The 24,738-nt window shown below is 43.8% G+C and overlaps 1 protein-coding gene across 4 annotated transcripts in view; it reads right to left on the bottom strand.

Annotated features, from left to right (window-relative positions):
- The window catches only part of HTR1E (5-hydroxytryptamine receptor 1E), a 44,625-nt gene that overhangs the window by 12,570 nt on the left and 7,317 nt on the right, over nt 1-24,738 (bottom strand). For 2 of the 4 annotated variants that reach the window (XM_075414409.1, XM_075414410.1), the window contains exons 2-4: nt 15,250-15,375; nt 15,089-15,156; nt 14,843-14,966 (exon numbers count right to left, since the gene is read on the bottom strand). The exons of 1 other annotated variant lie outside the window; for it this stretch is intronic. The gene's annotated coding sequence lies outside the window, so the exon portion shown is untranslated. The remainder of the gene's footprint in view (nt 1-14,842; nt 14,967-15,088; nt 15,157-15,249; nt 15,376-24,738) is intronic. One more of the 4 variants, XM_075414411.1, reaches the window with a different exon arrangement.

Consider the following 24,738-nt stretch of genomic DNA (forward strand, 5'->3'; position numbering starts at 1 on the left):
TGTAATGAAGATTGCTACTGCTGCAGGGAGACACAGGGTCCCGGCTGGGTCCTGGCCGGAGGATGGCTGAGGGAACAGCACGGGGGGCACTGCTGGGCACGACATGAGAAATCGCTGGACGTGGCAGATGCCAGCGCAGGCACCTGACAAAGGTCACACATAGTGTCCAAAGAGATAGCTGGGTTTTGCAGGTGGTTGAGATGGCGCTATGTGAGAAATGGCTTCGTAGGTAAGTGGGGAGGGATGTTTGGGACCCTTTTGGGAGCACAGCACCTTGGTCACCATATCAATAATTGCATATAAGGCTGAGCTTGCCTACATAACTGTGTTAGAAACAACAGATTTGAGCATGAATGTTGCAGAACAGGGACTGATGGGGAGGAGGTCATCTGGGCAAGGTTGTCCATTTGAGAGGAGACTGGAATGGAGAAAGGGTGGTTGAAGGCTGCTGAAGAGGAGGGCCAAGAAATGCGAGAAGGGATAACGGATAAAATGGCGTACATATTGCTCACCCACAGCCAAAGTCAGGGCATTAACCCAACCTGTTGTTGAGACCAGAGCACAGGAGTCAAACCTGTTGCTGTAGTTGGGAGGTCTGGGAGGAAAGGTGCTTTGCTCCATGCTAGCCAACGTGGGTACCCAGGGGATGGAGGGATGCAGCACCCCAGTGCCACCATGTCCTGCCTGCACTAGTCCTGATGGTGTTGGTAGCTGCCCACCACCTCCTTGGGGTGATGAGGTGTGACTGTGTCCTCCTGCCTGTGCAAAAGCAAAAGGAAGTGCTCATGCAGGCCAGTTTTGTGTGTACGCTTACTCCAGTGGCTCTGCTTAACATCCACTGAAACGTAAATGCTGTCTACTGGGTTTCTGGAATGGCAAGCTGTGAAGCATGCTTTAGCACTGTTCTTTCTGTCCCCAGATCTGCTGTTTTATTGCTCTCCAGCTCTTTTGCTGAAGAGCTTAGGACGAATGCCAGCGTAACCACGACGTTTTAGCTCTCTCAGCATCAGAAAGTGGATCCCCCCTGCTTGTCAGGGCAGCTCAATCTCCCTTCCCAGTGGAAGCCTGGAGGATTTCCTTCCCCATTAGGAACCTGGGAGGAAAGAGGAGGTGTTACCTCCCAAAAAGCCACGGTGCTGTCAGGAGCCCATCAATATCTTCTTTCTGGAGGGTCAAGACAGGCTCCAGCTCAGGGTGAGGTCAGGACTAAGACTCGTCTCCCTCAGTATCTCCCAGCTCCCAGCCTTTAGGCTCTCAAAATGGGAGAAATTTCTTTTATTCATTGCTGAAATTCCTGGCTGGACTCTTCTCTAAGAAAAATCATACAGTGATACAGTTTGCTACAGGTATGTAGCTTCCTACAAACTCCTCCCATCCACTTCACAAATACTTCTGTCACGTTGGCAACACTCAACAAAATTATTATGTTTCAAAAAAATTATTGTCTAACCTGAAATTCCAGTTATAAGAAACTGGGTACTCTTAGTTGAATACTTTAGGCTGGGCTTATTGATTTATTTTCAACTGGTAAGGCACCTTCTTAAGCCAAATTGATGTACATGGATTTTAAACGTTTAAAATTTAAGAATCTCCAGGATGAGTTTTCCCTTGGGGTAACTAACTCATTTGAAAATGCACCCATTTGCCTAATCACTGCAAACCTGGGCCTGAATCAATCTGATCTGGAGTCAATGAAAGACCACAAGCTGACAGCTTTGCAAAGCTGTTTTTACAGAAATCCTTCCAGGATCACACTTCAGAGGTAAGCTTCTCTGGTGTAGATATTGCCACATGCAACAATAATTAGTGACGATCTTCAAACCATGCTTCCTCCCACAAGCAGTGGTATAATTATCATTCACAGATGATTACTCATTTTTATCTACTTTCAATAAAAAAATTAGTAAATCTTAGGCAGTGAAAGCTCATAAGATGCTGCTGATCTGCAATCTGATATAAACTAGGACTCAGTGCAGATTTCATCCTTAGTCAGACATAAATAAAATTCCCTGGGATCGTAAAATACTTAGATTTCTCATAAACAACTAGAGTAGATGCCTACTTTAGTTGTAATAATTTGTAATAAATGATACCCTAAATTTACAATAATTTGCTTTAAAGACAACTGAATTAAAAATAACTTTTAAACTCATCAGCGCTTCTCATAGCGCTTTAGACCCTTAACACTGTACATTTTAAAAGTCTCTTTTCTTTTATAGCACGTAAAATAGCCATGTAAGCTTCAGCTCATTCCTTGTAGTGCATTTCACTTTCCCCTTTTCATGCACTACCTTAAATCCTGAGATGTTTAATCTATGAACACCAGAGGCTGTATTTTCCCATACCATGGAGCCAGGGCACAAGGGTAGCTGGATCTTGCAATCTTTTTTGGGGCAGAATTTATAGTAATCATTTGTACAAGCCTACACTGTCAAAACATGTAAGTACTGCCTTTCCCACCAAGTTGTGGCAGGAAGACCTTCTCCCTGTGCCTCCTCTTTCGCCAGAGATGAATTATAGAGACAGAAATCTTCTTCCACTGTAAATCTGTGCTTGACAGTGCAGTGAAGAAAAAGATGTCCATTTGTTTTGGAGACCATACTTGTGTAAGTGATGAAATGAGCTAGCTTGGGTGCCAGAAACATCACGCTCCATTAGCACAGAGTGCTGAATGGGTTAATTCACCCAGCCAACAAACAGGGTAAATAGTCAGCCCTGGAGTTCCCGGTCCCTGCAGCTCGACAGCCTTGTTATGTGAGTTAACCTGATTAAAGCTAGCTGACACACTCTTCCGTGATACGTGGGACATCTTTGTTAACAGAGGCACGCAAGATTGATTGGTTGCCCCACAGCAGCTTTTGGCTGCTCCAGAGCTGTGCTTATCAGCAGATCTCATCTCTGTGCAAAGAAGGGGTTCTTCATCCCTGGTGATTTCCTAGTTTAGCAGATAGCCAGACCCAGGAGACATGTGACCTTTACATTTAACCTCTCATCTAGGAAGAAAAATACGGTCTGCACAGATCGCTGACCCTTGCAGCCTCCGCGCTTAGCAGTTACTCTCACATAGAGAGGTTGTTCACTGATTATTTTTCTTTTTTAGAAAACTTGTGGTTAAGACTGTCTTACTTGAACTTCATATTTCTAAATGTTTTTCAAAACTAAAGAAGACCTTTTCTCTGCATTTTCTGTTTTACCTGTTTTTGTGCATGCATCTTTGTAAGATCCCGTGCTATCAACATTCCCTGTCCTGTGTTTTTAACTAAATTTTTAAAGCTTTTAATTTTGTTCACCTACGTTGTTTCAGAAGGTTGACCATGGTACTGATCCCTGCTATGGAATTTTAAAGACGACAAACACAAAACGTGCTTCAGGAAAACACATAAACTTTAAAGATCTGGTGACGGACCCAAATCTCTGGTTGTGGAACAGGCAACTGTCCCAGGGGAAGACATTTGCCCCAGGTTTTGTGCTGCTGCTGCAGCACCTACTGCTGGTTTTGGCCTGACTGTTTTGCTCTGTGTTTCTCTTTTGTTTTACTGAATGGTTCAGCAAGGTGCACGCACAGGCACAAAATAAAAGAGCGCAGATGCTGAGTATTTGCGGATCCGTGGGGCCCTCCATAATCCTTCCTCCTACTGCTCAAACTTCCATTCAGACTATTTATTCATTGACTGTATGACTAAGACCTGCAATCAGATAAAATACAGGTGGGAGGACAGCTTGGATAATGAGATACCGTATCAGACATTGGCAGCTAAGCTCTTCTATCGCTCTGTGTCATTTGTAAGGGGGAAGGGCAGAGAAGTGTGCCATTTCCAGCACTTGCAACCCTCCTTAGAAGAACAACACTTGGGATGATGCTTGACTGATGGGTGGCCCAGGGACAGACATTCATGAAGCTAGTTAGTAAGGTCTAACTGTGAAGTAAAGCCCCACAATGTTTGCTCTCTCGGTGGCATCTGAATGGTCCTGAGCAGGTGAGTCCATTCCCAGTGCAGGCTCTGCCTGCAGCTACATCACTTGGTCAGCCAGGCAGCAGCTAAGATGCAGATCCATCCATAACAAGTCCCAGAAACATTTTCTCAAAGCAAAATAAAGTACAGTCACATTTCCCTTAAAAACCAAAAAGCCAGTAATTCTAACTATAGAGGCCATGCTGTCACGACACTGGAAGGCCAGTGCTGAAGACATCCACATTTCTTAGCTGGGAATAGCACAGACAGCATCTTGGTGTTTGAAGGAAATAGAGAATGACACAACCAGGTGCTGGAGGACTTGGGAGAAGAGGAGTTCACTCTATTAGCTTCTGAAAAAAATTCTCTTGCTTTAAAAAACAGATCCAAGGACATAATGTTTCAGTGTCCCCTTGGTCACTAACAGTTTAATTTTAATTTCTTTAAGTAAATACCCTTGTTTCCTGTTTTGAATGGGCTTATGAGAAGAAAATCCATTACTCAAAACTCATTTTGATCAGTGTTTACTCTTTTTTTTGTAAATTCCTGACTCCCGTAGATGTTACAGTTATGTGGAGAATGAAAGAGCTATCCATAGAGCTTCAGGAATAGTAACTTTTAAAATAATAAGAGCTATTTTGAAGGTTACTATCCTTTGAACTAATATAATGTTTTATTTGTTTTGTAACTAGAAATAAAACTGCCTTGTTGTGACTCTCCTCCCATGGTCCTTTTAGAACAGAAGTCATGCAGAACTTATAAAATTGTAGTAAACAAAGACAATTTTGCTGGAGAAAAAACCTACATGGGAAAAGTGTTTTTAAAAAAGTCCTTCATTAGAAAGAATTACAGCACAGGGTAGGCTGGAAGGGGCCTTGAAAGGTCAGCCGGACCAACCTTTCACAGGAAAGGGAGCCTAGGTGAGAATCAGTTTAATTTGCCTACTATTAAATCACCTCACTGGAACATCTTAAAAATTCCCCTGAAGAATAAAAGGACTACATCTAATATAACTAGAAAAAGTTGCTGAAGGAACAGTTGGGTTTTCTCCTCAGCTAGCAGTCTTTATTCTTACTCTCTTTGAGTTGACGATCCCGACGTAGTTTGCAAGCTCAACACTTCACATACTGCACACAGGCCCTGCAGGAGGGATGGTCCAGTTCCTCAGTTCTTAATGCCTCAGGGGGGAAAATACAGTTTGCAAATGGGCAACTCTGTAAAGACAATGGGATTGACTTGTTCCGCAGCCCCTGACGCCCGAATGCTGAGTTGGCACTAGAAATTCAGCAGTGCTCTAGGCACACGCCTGAAATCCTACTTTGTCTTCATTGGTTTATGGCCTAAAGGGAACCTAAAAATGTTTTCTAACACCGCACCTTGTAGGGAAGACTCGTTCCCTATGGTGAACAGTTACTGCTCAGCCACCTTTCCTGTGTCATCTGTGGTTTTAAAGACCTCTGTTGTCATCAGTTGGACCCTCAGTCTTCTCTTTCCTACCCAAAGAGTCTGAGCCTGTGCGCTCATTCCTCATGCTGATGAAATGTGCTGTTATACCCCATACAGATGAAAAAGCCCATTATACAGGTGCTACATTATTAAAGATGCTTAGGTCACTTAACTCCCACCAAAAAGAAACCCTGGTCCCCAAAATCCTAACTCTCATATAAAGGCAGTGAAACATTAGCTCCTGGGTGCACAAATCCTTTCTGAATATGGGTATGAGGCTCCTAAATTAATTAGCTACTTTAGGTTTTCTTTCTGAGGAGTGTTTTCAGGCTTGGAACCCTGCAGCGTAGCACAGCATGAGTGGCAGGGTCAGGAAACTACTGGCAGGAACCTATTACGCTGTGGTCCGCTGTAGTTTTGTTACTTTACTTCTAAACCACTAACTAGAAGAGGAAGCATCTGCTTTTCAAGGTCTCCCAAATGTGTTGAGAAAAACTGTAAGAAAAATCTGCACTGAATTCTCACCTGAGAATGCATTTTCCATCTCAAATTCTCGTCTTGCTGCTTAGAGACATGTCAAAGACATACAAATATTTACTGATGAATATCATTTATTCAGCTCTGGGTAAATGGTGCTATCTGTATTTATATGGAGACTATCACTTTATACAAACTAAATGTCACTGTACGTGTGTTGTTTTTCAAGTCAATATTTGTTTCTTGCTGCTATTCTGTGTCAGGAGACTGATGTAGATGGGGCTTATTTAATCTCCACATGACTTGGTTCTGTACACAACTGCTCTGCAATTTATAAAGGCCCCAAATGAACAAATTTGACAGACTAAAACTTAATAGTGTATTAAGGACCTTGAAGCTTGATCCAAGACCCTTTGAAATCAATGGAAATGTTTCCACTGTGAGTAAAAGATTTCAGATTAAGCCTTAGTGAATATATGTCCAATTTCTTGCTGAAAAAATAAAACAGATGACTCATATAAGGGCTCTAGACTTGCTTTGAAAGGAAAATTTTGTATGACTGAATAAATAGTTTTATTGTAGCAGAAGGTGCTGTGGGTCTTTACTCATGTTGAAAAATGTCTTGTGTTGGTGAAAAGCACTGGGCTGGTGGCATGAGACTGCTGCTGGGGACTGCGAGCGTGGGATTGCCATCTGGCCAGTGTGCTTGCTGCAGGCGCAGGAGAAATGAATTACTGACAGCCAACGCAATGTACAACACCCTAAAGGTCAAGGACAGACGCCTGCCTCTTGCACAAGTCCTGGGTGAAAATCCCACTGACAAAGAGACATATTAGACTGGCTGAACTCTGAACCCCATGGTGGCCTGATGGACCCTCAGTTTGCCACATGGGAAGAGGGTCCAACAATGCTGCAGTACATTTAAGGTAGCGAGGGTTTATATTTGCACTGGACTCCTGCTACCATTGCAGTCCTAAGGTAAACATGCATGGGGCTTGGGCCCTGTGCCACGATCTGAAAAAAAATCTCAAGCTAAACCCTGTCAAAAGCTCCTGAAAAATCACATGAAAAAACAGAATTACTGCTTTTATTTCTGGATCTTTGCTATTGGTAGTGGAAGCCACAGGAACCGATAGTTCAATGCTAGACACTCGCTGAGCTGACAGCACATACGGACAATTTTTTGGTTACCCATATAATACAGTCACTCTTGTGATACCGCAGTTACCTTCTTTGGGGCCTTAGCGATAGCTAGTTCTAGCTAGAAGGCGTACAGCTAGAATGTTTATTTCTGTCCATTGCCTGGGATAACTTAAACCATATCTCTGCTTTTGGAGACTTTTAGTTGCGCCTAAGCTCACATAACTGGCATTCTAACTACATGTCTGGAGAAATTACCTTGTAAATACAAGATAACCAAAATATATAATTATGAAAACAATTAAATATCAAGCATTTCAGACATGTCATTATATGAATTAGTGGCAATTAGCTGTCAAAACCCATAAGTACAATATAATTAACTCACAAATACAACATAAATATACAGCAATTACAGAAGTTCATTTACTATAAAGACTGAGCTGTCTTTTAACAGGTGTAATAAAATATGATGAATCAAACTCTGCTGGAAGTAATGTATATTAAGATAGTAGGAGTTGGTGTGTATGTTGGAGAAAGAGAAAGGACAGTATTTGGCTCTAATTCTCAGCAGAGTGCCACTGGAATTCATCTGGTTTTCAGCTATATACTATATATGCTATATCTCTATTTTCCTTTTTTGTAGTAAATTGGTTATATTGAATACAGAAGACTGTGGTTCACGCTAAAAAAATCCTATTACAACTATCATATCATATCCTTTTATTAACCAGAAAAAGGCTTACGTGAACATTTGTCCTGCCCTTGGTTGGTTTTTGCTGCAGCAGCTAATACTCATAACAAATAAGAAATATTAATATCATGCTAACGAGGGAACGGTCCCCAGAAAAACCCCAAAATTAACCAGAACCCCGCCCCCCCCGCTCCCCCCAGATGCCTGTCTGAGTAGTAGAAGACCAATTTTAAAGGCATGATACATTTCACACCTACTGTGTGCATTTCAAATACATTTTTCTCATTAAGAACAATATTAATGTCTGGAATAAACCAGAGTACTTTAATCAACAGCACAGGCAAAGCCTTGATTTATTCTGGCTCAGAAAATGAAGGAGACAATGAGGGGGTAGAAGATGGAGAGTGTCTGTCTCTTTTGCTTTACCAGACATCTACTTCAGGAAGCTTGGGTAGATACAGACTTGGGTAGAATTTACTGCAGGATCGGAGGTGAATATAACAAAGCAAAATGTTTTAAAAATCATCAGTTTTCTATAAAATTCAAACAGCATACACACTTTAACTCATACAGGGACTAAAAATGTGCATGTGTTTATGCGTGTGTGTGTGCATACACAGGCACCATGAAATTGTACAACCAGTCTGCTACTCCTTAAATACTTATTAAAACAATCAGGATTTTTCATCCCTAATCATGAACACCACAACTGTGCTGACTCACCTGTCCCTGAGATGACAAAAGGAAAGGAGCTGACATTGCGTGACCCCTGTTCGCCCCAGCAAGGGCTGAGTGCGGCATTTGAAGCTTCCCCATCCTCCGTGAGAAGACTTGCTGTCTCCCTTTGCAGATCCCATCAGCTATGCTGCTGATACCCAGCCCAGCATGGCTTGCAGCAAGAGATGATGGGCAGCATCCACCCAGACAACAACACTAATCCTTTTTGGACACTCCTCCTGCTCTGTTACATGTGGACATGGCTCACTAGGCAACACCTCTCTCTCCAAAGCAAGCACACACCAACCTGTGTGACACTAACTGGACGGAGACTTAGTTTCTCAATGGGATGGTCCTGAAAACCTACCAGACTGGGTAAATTTTTCTCTGTCAAAACTCGCGCAAGGTAAGTATTCTTTGCACACATAGTGCAGTCTCTAGGACATTATACCAATGTAACAGAGCAGAACTTGGGGTAAGAGAAGGAGTTGCTGTGAATCTGTGTCACTGCTACACAAGTTTATTTCTGGGCTGACATGGTACCACTCATGATGAGGAATTAGGAATCCAGAAATCAATAGATCTAACAGAATCATTTAGGAAATAAACCGAAATATCTGTCCCCAAGCAGAAATCCTCTTTGATGACAGTTTTAACTAGAGGTATAGAAGAACTGGATCCCCAGAATGTATGTGTGAGATCATTTCCTAAATTAATAATCAGACAGGTAGAGCAGGGTGAGAAAAACCTTTGCAGAAAATACACGGCCTGGTGGCTGAAAGGTGATTTTTCCCTCATACCTGTTTACCTGCTGCTGTCACCTTTTTAAGTGGGTGGTCTGCATTTAGTCTCCTCAGACAAAGAGAGGGCTTGAGCTGGCTTGGGCTAGGCATGCTTTCAGGTAGCTGGTAAAGAACATGCCATTCTATCTGTGAGTCTGGGCATCAACATCTTCAGGCTAGGGTAACAGATGAGCCTTGCAGGGTCTGGCACTCCAATACCATTTCCTAGGACGTCCAAGCCACCACTGTTGTGTACACAGGTTTAGGAGGCGGCAGAGAAAAACATCTTCTGTTGTCTAGCAAGGAGCAGAAGCGCTTCTCAACACTTAGAACATCACTGAGGTGAAAGACTGCTCTGAGAATTCTGACTAAGCGTAAAACAGTACCAATGATTCTTTTCATAGACGGACAAGCTGAGGGGCAGAGAGGTGAAGTGTCTTCTCCAGTCACGCAAAGATGTCTTGGAAGAGCTGAGGTTGAAGGCCAGGTTTTCTTCATCCCTTGCTCCATGTGCTCTTCACAACCATGTGCACCCAGGATGTCTGGCCAGTGAGAGCTATAGTGTCAAGTATGCAATGTACAGTTTTGATCTGACTATTAAAGCCACTGGACTCAAGATAGGGCAAGTTTTATTGATGGGCACATAGAATAGTTCCTACCATTACTATGTGGTGGGAATCCTACCAAACTTTAGCAAGCTCTGTTTTAAGCTTCTAGTCTAAACTTGCTGCATAGGCTCCTTCTATAGTCAAAGACAAGATGGAGATATCTCTGGAGGGCAGTTTATCCTTCCTGCCTTAAGGCCCTTTTCACGATTAGCTGAGCCACCTGCTTGAGATGCCTGTCCCTCTCTGTTGCTTGCAGGTACACAGATGAGCATTTCAAACGGGACTCTCAGCTTCAAGATGGCAAATGTGTGACAACATGAATTCCAGCTTCTTGGTGTGCCCAGAGGAGGTTTGGTCTGCCCAACAAATGGTTGGTGAATACCACACTATGGCAAAGCCTGAGCATCCCACATCTGTCGTGTCAAGCCAACACTCGCAGATATTCATAATCCCTTTGTGTTTAGCTGAGTATCTTTACAGTCAGGCTCATTTATTCCTAACCTCTTGGACCTTGCTATTTCACCTCCTGAAATGTATGGGGTATTTAGACTTGCTTTCCCACCAGAGACCCTCAATAGAAATGACTTGAAGAATCCTGAAATGAGATGTCTGGATCTTACACGCTTAGCCCTCTTGGACTGTCCTATGGCAAGAACCTGCAAGAACATGTTGCAGAAAAATTCAGGGTGTACAGGCAAAATATTGCTTATAACTGCAAAGCACTTTGAGCTGAATGATCTCTTTTATTTCAACTTGATTTGTTTCTTCCTCTGCTACTCTAGGAAGGATAGAGCCCAGCAGTTTAAAGTTGCTGCCTTCAGTCACTTCAGAGCTGGGCAAATGCTTGCGTCATGCAGGAGAAATAAAACTTTTTCCCTGCTAGCAAAACCAAAGGAGCAGACATTCTTGCTCAGGCTTGCAAAAAGTCCCATGGAGGCTGAAACATGGGAATTTTCAGTCCAGAGGGAAAATATGAGTAGCTGCAGAGGGTAGGAATTGAGAGACAGAAAATCAGACTTGTCCGTAGCAATAATCTTCTTAATCAGGTGTTGACTCTTGCCCTGTAACAGTACCAACGCTTTCAACAACACAGCACAGAAATGCTAGAGAGTGACCCAGAAAGTGGAAAAATGAAACTATTTTCTCAGCCTATGCACCTGCTTTGTGTCAATATGCCAGAATCGCCACCTCCACCACCAAAGCCCAGTACTGAAGCACACAGTGAAAGATCTGTAACAGAAGCATCCAAGAGGGGCCATCTTTTAGGAATATTTTAGCATTGCTTTTCTTTCCCCTTCATTTGTTTTTTTTACCACAAACATCATATATGCATTCCTCTGCTCTGTGTGGAAGTGAACTGCATTTACGAAATGCAGCCTTAAAATGCTGCTTGTGGGTACTGCTGTCCGGTGACATTACAAGCAAGAGCTCTAAGAAACTTTGACTTAAAAAAGAAAACTTTTTGGTTTATTCTAGTGCTATCACTATTACCAACTCTGTTACTGAAGACCAGTGGCACAGAAGGAAACCTGTCCTCAGTTATGGAACACAAAACATCTTTCCTGTGTCAGTTCTCAGTAGAGATTAATTAAACTTCCAGATATCGTCAGATGTGTCGGTTTCATATATCCACACCCATTAACTGCCAGAGTGTACTTAGTTCCTTACATGACTTCTCATGGGAGTGCATTATTCTGACCACTATTACAAAATGTGAAAAACTGATTTGCAAAACTATCTAGTTTTCAGGGCAGAGTAGCTCCATAAACTCACTACCAATAATTAGCACCCTCCAAATTGGTATACCAATCATTGACAATCTGATCTTGACTCAAGATCAGACTCCAGAAGGCAGATAAAGTCTTCATCCCTTTCCCAGCTTAAGCTCTCTAACCCGTAGTTCTCAGTTTGCGCCTTACATGTCATCCCTAACAGTACCAGCAGGAATCAAGACCCTACCATGTTGTGTGCTGGCAACCAATAACCAAACCTGAAAGTGAGCAAATACATGTCTTATAGCAGCTAATACTGGATTTTACTGAAGCAAAAATGGTCTTCTTGTTCTAGAGTGTGGGACACTGTAGACTTTTCCAGCTGCTGCCTCCATAGTCCTCTCAGCCCAGCGCTATGCCCAGGCTGCAAATGCCCGTTGCTGCATTTTGCACTGCTAGGGTATGGCCAAAATCACAGCCTGCAAATGCAATGAGTGCAGGGAAAGTTGTAGTGACAACTGCCCACTGCGGTGGGGGGCTAAATCCTTTGTCCAAAATCAAAGGCACCCCCCTTGCAAGGGCTGCAACATGCAGAGATGAGGCGCCTGCACCCAGTCTGTGGTCATTCCACTAATTGCTCTCCATTTACTGTTGCCATCCTTTCTTTCCACACTTCTGTATTCACTCTGTCCCATTTGATGCTTAGGTCGCAGAGTGGACAAGTAGTTTCAAATTACGCCTGTTGCCTAAGGCGAGCTACAGGACATGCTCTCATGACAATGACTGTAAGTCACAGTTTATGCAAAATAAGTGTTTTAAAGTATTTCATATGTTAATTACAGTCATCAATTAATTTATGTGAAAAAACCCAGCTATCAGAGGTTCAGCTGCATGCTTGGCATTGACTGAAAGGCATGAGTAGCATCCCTGCCTTCCAGCTGAGCAGCTATGGGTCATGTCTTGGTGAGGAGAGCTCTCATTTACCTACTGTTGGGATACAATCCTTTTAACCTGGCCCAGGTGAGAGCAGCCACAATGCAAATAAACGTGCCACAGGACACTTTCCCACCCACAGGGCTGGGACACCGTAAAAGTTCTTTGGAAATACTTTATAGGAGAATTTTTGTCTCCTTGACGTGCACCAGTAGTGGTAGACTTGCAATACATTAGCTATAACATCCCTAGCTATATGTACTCCTGTTTCCTTCATCTATACCCTTAGACCAAAGTGTGTTCATGTCTAGCATTATTGCAACCCATCACCTTCTTGTTGTGGAGGCAAGATGGGACATCAGAGATGGTGGCAGACACTCAAGGAGCTGCTTGGTGGCATGAAGATGCAGGGAGGCTGCAGCGGGCCAAGAGCACACAGGCTACAAGCAAGGCGGGAGAGATGGGGGCAGCTGAGGTAGCATTTGGGGCAGCAGTGCCCAGACATATCTGCTGGTAACCCCCCTTCTCCCTGCTCACGCTCCAGACCCATGGGAATCCCAGTTGGCCTTTGCAGGAGTGCTCTACCGTGATGGGTCTCAGAGAGCCTCAGCTGGGAATTGCTATTTTATCAGAGGAAAGAGTTTGTTTAAACAACCTGGGCAGAAATGGGAGATACCAACACTTTTTTTTTAATGGCCTTGCTCAAATGGACCATCCCATCAGTACATCTGCCCCAGAGCTCAGGCCACTCAGTCTGCCCTGTCACACTGAGGACTCCCCAGCGGGTCCAAGGTACAGCCACCTTCTGCCTGGAGCCTGTTCTGACCCTGCACCACTCAAACACACTGAGGAAGGAGATGGGAGGTATAGAGGCAGACTCTGATTGCTATGCAGTGGCTGTCTCCTGTTCTCCCTTGTCTCCAGCTGCAGCATCCTTGGTGGCACTGGGTAGTGTCTCAGTTGCTGTCTTTCCCAACACACCTTGCAATCTCCTGAAACACCATTTAACTCGATCCCTCACACGGCATGACAAGCTTGCAGGTGACTAACCTGAATTTTACACTTGGAGAAGCAGTTGGACTAGATGACCTCTGGAGGCCCAACTTCCGTGATGCGTGACTCTAAGATTACAGCCACTGTTGCATACATTACAGAAAACACGAGTGAACCAGCCATCTCAACCTATCCTAGTTTAAAAAGGGAATTCTTGTCTACCTAGGAAAGATTTTTTTTTTTAAATGAACATTTTTAAATTGATGACAGCAGCCTCAATACCACACCTCATTTGGGTAGGCAGCGAACAAACAGTGGCTTTTCTTAGATAAGCGTAAGGTAGGTCCGTTCTCTTCATCCTGACACCACTGTTTTGCCACAGCCACACACCACATGCTGCAGCAGTGAGCCCATCTGACCAAAGAATGGCTGGGAGGCACGGACTGGACCCTGTGATGCCCCAGCCCCTGCAAGAAGCGAAGTTCCACCATCCCGTGGGCTGGAGGGGACCGGTGAGTCACTGCTCTCCTGCTAAGCACTATCACAGGGCACAGGCAGCACAGCAGGCTGCTGGGGTAGTGAATCATATCCCTCACAAACCACAAAACATGACAGGAGGATGTGTCTGGAGAAATCCCCGGAGAGATGCACCACATGAGCGCTCCCAAAGCTTGTGCCCCAGAAAAGGTCGCAGCTATGGGGGGCCGGAGGCTGGCATTGCCCTCCTGCCTGCCCACTCTTTGATGGGATGGCCAGGCCATGGGGTCCCTCATGGCTGTCCCCACAGTGGTGAGGGAGCTGCTTCACTTGGGACCACACTGGAGGGCGAGAACCAGTTGAATGCTCTGCAGGCACTGCACCGCTCTGTCGATGCAGAGGCGCTGGTGACATGGGGCTCCTCAGCTGGAAGAGCATCTCTCAGGGCACCGGAGGGTTGTAAAAGGGAGGCTGAAACAGCTTGGATGGCTGCAGTTTGCTGCAGCAAATTAAATATGATGAAACACAGTAGACAGTTTTATATGCTCTATTAACTGTATTAGACCTTCATATCAGAATAATTCATTGCTGGATTCTACACAGCACAGATGAAATGCCAAACCTCCTCTGGTTCAGGTCCTTTCCAGAGGCCTTGAAGTAGAAGATACATCCAGTAGGAGTTAGTACGAGCTGGAAATTTATTCTGGAGGCTGTCCCAGCAATGTCAGATGAGCAGCTGGAGCCCTTAATCCTAGCTGTCTTTTGTCATGTTGGCACTGCTGGAGCACTTGGTAGGAAATACCAATCCAAAACAGTGTTCAGGTTTCATGGTGACTGTTCAGCAAGTCCTCATCTCAATGACCACGTGAGAGGAACTCCGTGTTTCAAATCAGTTTAATTTGCTTCTCACCTAGTGATCTGCTGGAGTAGAGCTGGCTGTGGAGATGGTGACTTCCCGCATGCTCATGCTGGTGGAGTCACTGCCCGCTTCATCCATTGCTAAACAGTGGCAAACACAGCCCTGGGCTGAGTGCCTGCAGGAGGAAAATGAGGCAATTCAGAGGTTATTCATACGTGTCCCACTGCAGTGGCTGCAAGCAGGAATGTTTGTGCTGCTGCTCACGCTCCTCTGCATCGAGGATGTGCAGGCACTCACCTTTGATGGATGATTACGCCTGCTAATGGCTCCAGTTATGTCACTCATGAAGCTGATCTTCGAGGTTCCTGAAAGACCCCATTAACACTGCATTAGAATCCTGATGGCTTTCACTCACTGAATTATTTAATTACTTAAATTTTTTAAACATATCAGAATACCTTCTAAGTCAAACGTGACCTCTTGGTCTTCTGTGAGAGGGGCTGACCTTGACCATGCTTCAGTGGGCTGCTGCAGCCTTGCTTTTCTCTTCACACACACTCTCCCTACAGCACTCAGCCTTGTACCTTCAGAAAAAGGTGTTATTGAGGAAAGTGGCATGCTAAGCGGTTTTCTTTTTTGCGATTTATCCAAGTGCCTGTTTGCTCCCACATGCTGTGAGTGGATAATAGCAGTTCTCAATCAAAGTTAAAATTACTAATGCTCATGTCGGTGGAAAATTTAGCGCAGAAAAAAAAAGAAAAGGGGTTAATGATGCTGCTATACTACTGATCTTACTATGGCTTGTTATATCTTCATCCCTGCACCCCTGTGCAGCATTATTATCTTGACTGGTTAGTCCAGTCCATATTTCCGCTGAAACCAATGTAAGACAACTGCATCTGATATTCTGCTAAGATAGTGAAACTAGTGTAAAAAAAGCCATGTAAACAACAATAGGAAAACAATGTTTTTTCAGACTCTGTGTTCATCATCCAGTGACACCTACAATTCAACAGTATGCTGACACGGATTAGCACAAAGCATTACTCTGTCCTCCTCCTGAATATATATTTATAACAGTAAATTTTGCCTACGTATTTCCTCAGAGCTGGAAGCTGTTGAAATTATTTTGCACAGGATGTTGGAGTAGTCTCAGAAAAACTGAGCAACAACAGCAGCCGCTCTTGCTTGAAGTTATTGACACTTCAGTGTTTGCCTGCAGTTCTGATATACATAGACAATATACCATTAATTCTCTTTTTCTAATTGTGTTCACTCTAGGGTCTTTTGTGACTCACAAGTTATGACTACTTTTTAGTTGTAATCTGCTACAATCTTTTTGTCAGTCTAAAAGGGCAGAGAGCTGAATACTTTCACTTATATATTCCCAGTCTTCTACTGAACACATTTAATTTATGGGAGCAGTGGAACTAGAAAATGGGACAGCATTAGACTTTCACATATTCAAGTACAAGGTCATTTTTAGTTGAGACAGACAAACTGATGGATTACACAGGGTCAAATTATACGCCTCAAATTATATGTATCAAATGATATGATGTAGTGATGGAGTGGTTTGGCCCAGTAACTGCAGGCTCCTTATCTGAAAAGACCTTATATCAGACATCTGAAATCACTCTCGGGTACTTAATCAAAACCAGTCTGGTTTGCAGGGGTCGTCAGCATGCACGGGTGACTGCCTAAACTACTGCATCTGTACGGTGAGAGTAACTGGAATGATTGCTTGTTAGGTAGTCTGGGATCCAGTCATCCTTTACCAGAGTGCCTGGTCTCTGACATGCTGGAGCCTTTGGCAGCTGGATGAAGTTATCCTTTGGGTGCTCCAGGCCCAGTCAGAGCCCCATTGAATACTGCTAGTTCTTTGTGGCGCTCTAGAGAAATATTAGCAAATTGCAAAATTTACTCTTAACATACAGTTGTGTACAAAGGTTGTGCTCCCCTCTATCCTGGATGTCTTCAGTGTGCATTTGTGTACTCTTCCTGGTGCTACATGGAAGCTTTGTTGTCACACTGGCTCCAGTCCACAGACATGCAGACACATGTCCTCTTGATATCACTCCATACCTTCTTTCACAGGCCTAATACAAAGCTCTTGGAAGCTAGTGGAAATATTTCCATTTTTCCCTAAATTTTGGAAGAATCGCTCCCAAAGTCTCAAATCCCCCAACCCAAATTTTCCCAAGAGTCCTTGTTTGTTGGAGTCTTGCTGCAACACAAGCTTAAATTCAGAAAATCTTAAGCACAAACCTAACACAAAACATGACAATACCTCCAGAGGCACTTGCTGGAGTTATTTACTTGCTGAAAATTAGACACATATTTAGTTCACAGTAAATCACCCTCAACAGCTGCCTGCATAGGGCCAGCACCGGTGCGGGCTCAAAGGCTACACCATGAACCAAGCGTGCGAGGTGCTGCCCTAGCAGATACAAGCCATGGCCCTTTCCCAGACACCTTGCAGTTCTGGGTGTGTTTGCCTTAGGAGGCAAGAAGGGAGCTAATGTATTGCATGTGACCAGGCACCCGTAAGACACTTCTTGCCATAATTGTACTGGCACAGGAATAAAATTGAGTAGAAGGAAAACTCTGCTATTATCAGCACAGTTTGACATTCCCAGTGCATTAGCACATGAAATGATCTGGTGACAGAGTAAATAAGACGTGAATAACTCTTAAAAAGCTTTTACAACAAATGGTAAGATGCTTCTATCTCGAAGGTGACCTATAATTGTTAACAATTTGCAAAAACAGCCACATCAGTGAAAATGAGGGTTACAATACAATTATTACAAATGCTACAAATAATCAAGTTAAAGCATTCAGCACAACTGGCTTCAAATACGCCTTTTCATTTTTAGCTAAGGCCCTATGACAACTGGGCTGGCTGTACACTATAGCAGCCAGTAGCAAATGTCTCCACAGAAGCCCTCTTCTTTTGCAGAGGCAGCACAGCTTCCCTGCTAAACGCAAGACTTTCTGCGACTCTTTCAGAAGTGCCCAACTTCCCAACCCTCCTGGAGGCCCTGCAGGCTGAAGGTGGATGTTGTCCAGCTGTGGCAGTGATGCCCTCACTACGCTTTGTCTCCACGTCCCAACAGTGATTTAATTTTATCCCACCGTCTCCCAAGGTGTCACTTGAGCAAGGAGCTGGTGATCTGCCCTGGATGTCTGAACGGCAAATCCAGGTGGGCAGAAATGGGCCACATCAGGGTACGGTGGTCCGTGAGAGCTACTGTGGCCAGGTGTGCTGGCAGCAGCGCACGACGGTCCCACTGTGTTCTGGATTAGGACTTCAACAGCTTGAAGGGATTTTACATGGCTTTCATTGCCAGTTTCGTTTTATACCCACCAAAGCCAGTGATTTATTTAATTTAGAACAGATTTATTCAGAGATGTTTACCCACAGAGTGTCCCAGTCTGGAGGCGCGGGAAAGGAGGTCACTTACAATTTATTTAATTCTTTTTTTCTGGTTATTTTCAGCAGTCTTCTATTCAAAAGAACTCGAAGCTGTGCATAAAGGCTGATTATCAAACCTATCTAGGGGATTTAGTCACACAGCTGTGCATCTAAATCTCCTTAGCCATGTTTCAACAGTCTCAAACACATAATGTTAAATTAGAGACAGGATTTTTGGATTACAGATGGTGAAGTGGAAGAGGAAGCACTAGGGTTAGAAACTAAGCAAAGGTGTGACTTCTGCATAGGGCAACTGGCTGTGAGGTTGTACCACGAATGGTAGCATGGAGGAAGGTTCTCTTTGGCCTAAGAAAACCAAACGGCATAGACTGCACCAGGCTTTATTAAACTCTCCAAGAAACGTGCACTAGGACAGCAGCACCACTCCTAAAAATACAGCGCATTTTGCACCTGGGCAGTTTGGAGTTTGACAGCTTTACACCTTTTGAAACAGCTGTGGATGGTGTCCTCTGTTCAGGAGAATTGTTGTGACCTGCAGTAGCAGGACCTGAGACCTGGAGCTGACACGGTTTCCTGATTAAGCTGAAACCAACACAGTCGAGCTACCCTTTCTCCCCAGGATCCAGTCTCACAGCTTTGCCAGATTATTTTGATGTGTTTTCTTCACCCTAAGGATTTTAACTTCACTTGTAACAATGCCTTTTAGCTTGGAAATGTTGTTGATTTTCTCTGCAGACTCTTGCCAAAAAAGGGGGGGGAGGGAAGAAAATTAAAAAAAAAGAAGAGTTGATTTCCAGACACTTGAGACTACTGAAATAGTTCAGGTGCTGAAGTCAATGCAAGGTATCAGCTGATAAGTGGGAGGCTTAAATGTTAAAAATCTCAAGGCAGCAAGACAATGATTTGAAGAGGCCTCCTCTCTTCCGATTACTACCGAGAAAGGACGATATTGCAGTGAACCTTGTTACGATGTAATATTCCCAACAGAGAATAACTGATGCTAACGCTAGTGTCAAATTGAAGATCTGAAAGGGACTAATTACTTATTCTGCTAGGAAGAACTTTCCATTTTGTCACTGCTTCGATACCTGAGCAATCCCATTAATCTCAAATGCCTGAATCCCAGCTCCTCTGCTTAATTTCTGCTGGGAATTGAGGGAAATAGCAAAAAAAGCCATGCCAGAGCTTGCAATAACTAACTGAATGACATCCTTAAATCAGAAGAACGTATCAAAACGTTCAGGACAGTCTTTTTAAAAACTCATTTTTAAGGAGCATGCAGTTAGAAGAAAGTAAGCATCCAGGGAGCAGGGTGTCTCTTGGTGAGCGCTGGTTTGGCCATGCACTGCCAGGACAGGGAGCGAGGGATCCTACCCCCACACTCCTGCATGAGGCAGAGGGGACATGCACAGGGCTAAAAACTGGAGCTCAGAGGCAGGCTGGCTCTGCTTCCTAGCAGGAAATTTCTCTCCCCTTCTTTCTTGCTGTCATTAGCTCATGACCGGGTAAATGTGCTCTCCTTCCAGCCTTTGTACTGCTCCTCTAGAGGTTTCTATTTGGTCCTGGCTCCCAGACTGAAGGAAAGCAGTTAACTACTTCCCTCAGTGTCTTAGCCTGTTAGCTCTGAAGCTCCAAGAAAAGTGCATGCTCAGCTTGTCTGAGAGAGCATCAAGAGAAAGCATCATCTTCTGTTTCAAGAGAAAGCATCAGCTGGAAACAAAGGGGATTAGCACAATATCTACACAACTACAGCAGCTTCGTAGCGTCCCAGCGATCTTCCCTTACTCGATGTTTACTCTGCTTTTGAGTGCTTCTCAAAAGTGATGCAAGTGGTGTGCATCTTCCCTGATTATGTTGCAAAGAATGAGAGAGAAGCTGGATGAACAGTTTTCAGACAACACGCTACTGTGCAAGAACTTTGTCAGACTGTTTAACATCAGCAAAGAGGAAATAGGTTTAATTGTTAAGAGCTGGGAGAAGGGATATTAAACAACATTTTTTTAGTTCTCCACAATAAAGTGGGAGCTTTGGCAGCTTCCTTGAAGAGAATGAAGATGCCACTTACGTGATGCTGTAAAAATCCTGGAGCCAAATCGCATTGGAAATACCATGCTGGAAGGGACCTCAGGAGAAGCTGTGACCTGGCCCCTCTGTGAAGCAGGGTTAGACAGACCACCACTAGTCTGGGAGCACAGCCTGTGCCTCCTCTTACCCAGGACTGGGCTTTCAGGACTGGTTCCCCCCAGGGATGAGTGGAACTGCTGCTTGTCTGAAAACAGTGACCAGGCACCACAGGACTAGATGAAAATGAGAAAAATCCTGCTCGAAAAATACTGAGGTGGTTGGAAGTCCCATCAAAGCTTGAATTCCAGAAAAGGGGAAGAAAACCAGAACTGAGATCTCTGCCCTCTATTTGGGCACCCTGGAACGTCTCATTGCTCTGAGAAACCCCTGGAGTAAAAGAGCCAGTAAGCTGGTCGAACTAATGATCACCAGCAGGACTCCTCTCCCAACCAAACCCAGACTCTTTCCTTGGTGTAGTCCCAGCAGCAATATATACAAGAGTAATAATTTCTAGTAACTGGAGAAGGGGCCATTTTTTTTAAAAATAGCTGATGCTAAATATTTCCTGCTTATGAGGACAACAACACAGCTCTGGCAGGTGCCATTAATAGAACAAAGCTCACATTTGATCTCCACCAGTACCAGAAGACAGGGCTTTCTCCTCTGCTAGGTTACGTTTGGCACATGAAATGTCAGGAAAAGGCAAGTTTTTTGGGGTCACGGGAAGCATTTATCTTTGCCTGTACGACACTGGTTGGGGGAAAGAGTCTACAGGAGAAGATGCAGAGATCTCTACATGACCACAGGCACCCCAGTACTTTACAAAGGTGCTGGCTACATCCACACCCACTTGTGAACTCAGCAAAGGATAACGCACCTGGGGACAAACATGGGCACAAGAAGGTTAACACTGGGGTGCGTCTGGAAGTAGGCAACTGCATCGACATATCTGCCCAAACTGATAAGGAAGGATTGAAAGTGTCCTGAAAATGGCTTTAAGGGAAATTTACGTCTAAATGAGCTGTCAAAATCAGCAGTTTGAGAGGCCATTTTGTAGCATACCTGACAGGAATGTACTGGAAATTGAACACAAATTTTCAAGGATCAAAGGAATTAGGTAAAGAGACACCACTTCTGAAACCCACTAGTAGTCAGTTGTCCAGGGACATTTCTGAAGACAATGTTGGTTCCATAAGCACACCATTACTATCTAGATCTCTAAAATAATTATCTAGACCTCTGCGTGCTGATGCTTCAGCACAGAAATGCAAGGAACCATCAAGGAATTTTCGGCAATTTAACTCCATCATGCTGGGCATGGGTAGGTGGCCAGGATGACCACTTCTCAGCAGGCACTGCTTGTTGACGATTTTCTTCCCATCATCTGGCTTCACGGTCCAAGGTCTACTACATGCATCGTACATTTCAAGCTCTTTTTGACTCTGTAACATCCAATGGGTTTTTTTTTGCTCTATCTGCCAAAAAAATATGCTAACACAAGTGAAAATTCAAACTGATCGATTTTCAGAATAATTTTCAAGCTCACGCAGTATTACTCAGCCTTGTACTGTCGAACACAGTTTGAACCACATACGCAGGATTTCCTGCCTCATGGAACAGCTTAAAGTATTCTACTATGACCCAAAATTAGATCAGTGTTGCTATTGCTGTACTACATAGTAACATCATTTGAAGGTTGTTACAGTAAAAGGTCCATTAAGATATTTGTTGTTGAATCAATAATGTAAAAGCATTACGCTTAAAATAGTCAAAATAAAGTTACTTTCATGCTTTGCCTGCTGAAGATCACACTTGAAAAAAAAACTTTATAAACCAGTTCCAGAGAAAAAACATATTTTGCTGAAAATCAACTATGCTATCAACAGTATAATGAATTAAATACACAGAGAAGAGAGATACTACATGCACACAAAGTATAATTTTTGAAATAATTATAACATCGTCTTTCCCCCTCTTGAATAATGCCCATTGTGTGCCTGGTTAGAAAACAATAGCTTGGTTATGAAATAATGGAAATTTTATCCATGAAAATGCCACCCTCACATTAAAATCATCACACAGCTCACAGCGTGCTGCCTGTAAGCTTCTCAGGTATAAATCTATCAGTAAATAAGGACTATTTTACTACGGCTCTTAGCCTTATGAGAAATTTACTAAGGCATGTAGTGATAGGACAAAGGGTAATGGCTTCAAGCTGAAAGAGGGTAGGTTTAGATTAGATATACGGAAGAAATTCTTCACTCCGAGGGTGGTGAGGCACTGGCACAGGTTGCCCAGAGAGGTGGGAGATGCCCCCTCCCCAGCAGTGTTCAAGGCCAGGTTGGATGGGGCTGGGAGTAACCTGGTCTGGTGGAAGGTGCCCCTGCCCATGGCAGGGGGGTTGGAACTAGATGAGCTTTAAGGTTCCTTCCAACACAAACCATTCTATGATTCTATGAATGTCTTATTAAATGATTGATTAGAATGTGCTCTACACTGTCAAACAAAAAAGAGAAAATCAAATTAATCTGCACTGTAAGAATTAAAGCAAAAGAAGAGATAAATGCTAGCCTCTACATTTTTAACCTGCTTCAACAGGTTATGCTCAAAGTTCAGGCTCTGAAGACTGTATGGTAATGGCTCTATTGCTTGCTCCTTGCTGTTGGGCTACACGCTCCCCTGCAGCTGGAGGTCCCAGAGGTCCCAGAGCACAGCTACTCAGCAGGGAGAGCCCTGAGCTCCCCGTACCCATATCAGGCTGCTCTGTGGCACAGGAGCTGGTCACAGCCTGAGATGGTCATAAAGCACATGAGGAGGATGCAAATCCATGTTACTCACTTTCGGGAAGCTGCTTTAGTCAAGGATGTAGCCTCTCATTTTTCCCCCCATCATCGGTTGGACTTCATGATCTTAGAGGTCTTTTCCAGCCTTAATGACTCTATGATCTGGCTCTGGTTGCTCATGAACCACCCTTGCAATCCCTGGGCTTTTCCAACCTTCCTGTGATGCCCAGGCGGAAGCACTGGCAAGGGACAGCCAGGGTGGATACAGCTGTAGGGAGCAAGGAGACACTTGTCCCCTAGTCACAAGTCTCACAGAGTGGTGTCGAGTGTGGGCAGAAGACGGTGGTGGATGCCAGAGCACCTTGTCTGTGAGGGAAAGCTAGACAGTGTGACACAGCCTGGATCTCACATACAGGATATGCAAAAACTCCTTCACATCTGAATAGGTTGGGAGAGAGCCTGTGCTTAGCTCTAGATTTGCTGAATTCCCCAAACTATAAAGGAACCAGGATAACAGCATTGGTAATGAGTCCCTTAGGAAACTCCTTCAGCAACCAGAAAATAAAGAAATTTGGCTTAAGAAAAGCTAAGCTCTTTAATAAGATGTGAAAGACAATTAAGTAATATTTTCTCCCCTATCTGATTATATATTAATAATTAATTGGTGTTCTCAGCAGTTCCCAGATATCATTTGTCTCCAGTAGACATCTACAGTGCCTAAGGGATCCGGACAAAACCCAGAAGCACATCCAGTGAACTTGTACAGACAGGACGGACTCAGGAAAACTGGCATGAACTTTAGCTTCCAACCTACTGCTGTGGTTGGGCCAAGTCCTTACTTCTCCCCTGGACCTGGTATCTCGACTTGTCTGTACTCTAGATTTAAGCTTTCCCAGTAACACAAAGCAGTACCTTAACTTGAGCCTCAAGCTCAGCTCCCTCCCTGAGCTTGGCTGTCCCTAGGGCTTGGCCAGGACTTTCTCACCTCATTTCTGCACTTGTTCTTTTGGCTGCTCTCCAGCAGCACCGGGCAGGGTTCTCTGCTAGCACTTATTAACAGGAACAGTTAACAGAAATGGCACGATTATAAGTTTCCAAACACCCATGAGGTGCTTTTTGACAGCTAGCTAAAAAAGTTGCAAAAACCTTCACCAATAAATCCCAGTATACCTATCTATTGCCCACCCGCGTATCCAGCTTGCCTCAAAGCAAGCTGTGCATAGACCTCTTGCGTATGGTTGATCCGGTTTTCTTTATGACATGGCTATTTCTCCTGTATGAGATACTCTAAGTATTTCCTCTTTTGCTTTTTTTAGCAAAGTGTTTGAAAATGGTTCTTCTGTTATCAAACACTTGGGAAAATAAGCGAGCTTTACTTTTTTTAGGATGCATTGCCTTTTAGCAGCTTAGTACACATGTTAAATCATAAGCCAGAGCCTATAAACAACAGTTATAGAAAACTGGTATCTTGACACTAAATACTGCATTCATTTCAAAGAGACAAGTGGACTACACTAAGACATTAAAAAGTGTCAACTGCCATTTAATGAGAAGGTTTCAGAGCAAATTTGATACCATTGCTGTTAATGGAAGGTTTCTCCTCTGTTTCTGTACCTACTAGAGAGCAGAGAAAGTCCGTGTCTGCCTCAAAATCTTCAGGA

This window comes from Opisthocomus hoazin, chromosome 2, assembly GCF_030867145.1.
Source record: "Opisthocomus hoazin isolate bOpiHoa1 chromosome 2, bOpiHoa1.hap1, whole genome shotgun sequence".
Lineage (NCBI taxonomy): Eukaryota > Metazoa > Chordata > Aves > Opisthocomiformes > Opisthocomidae > Opisthocomus > Opisthocomus hoazin.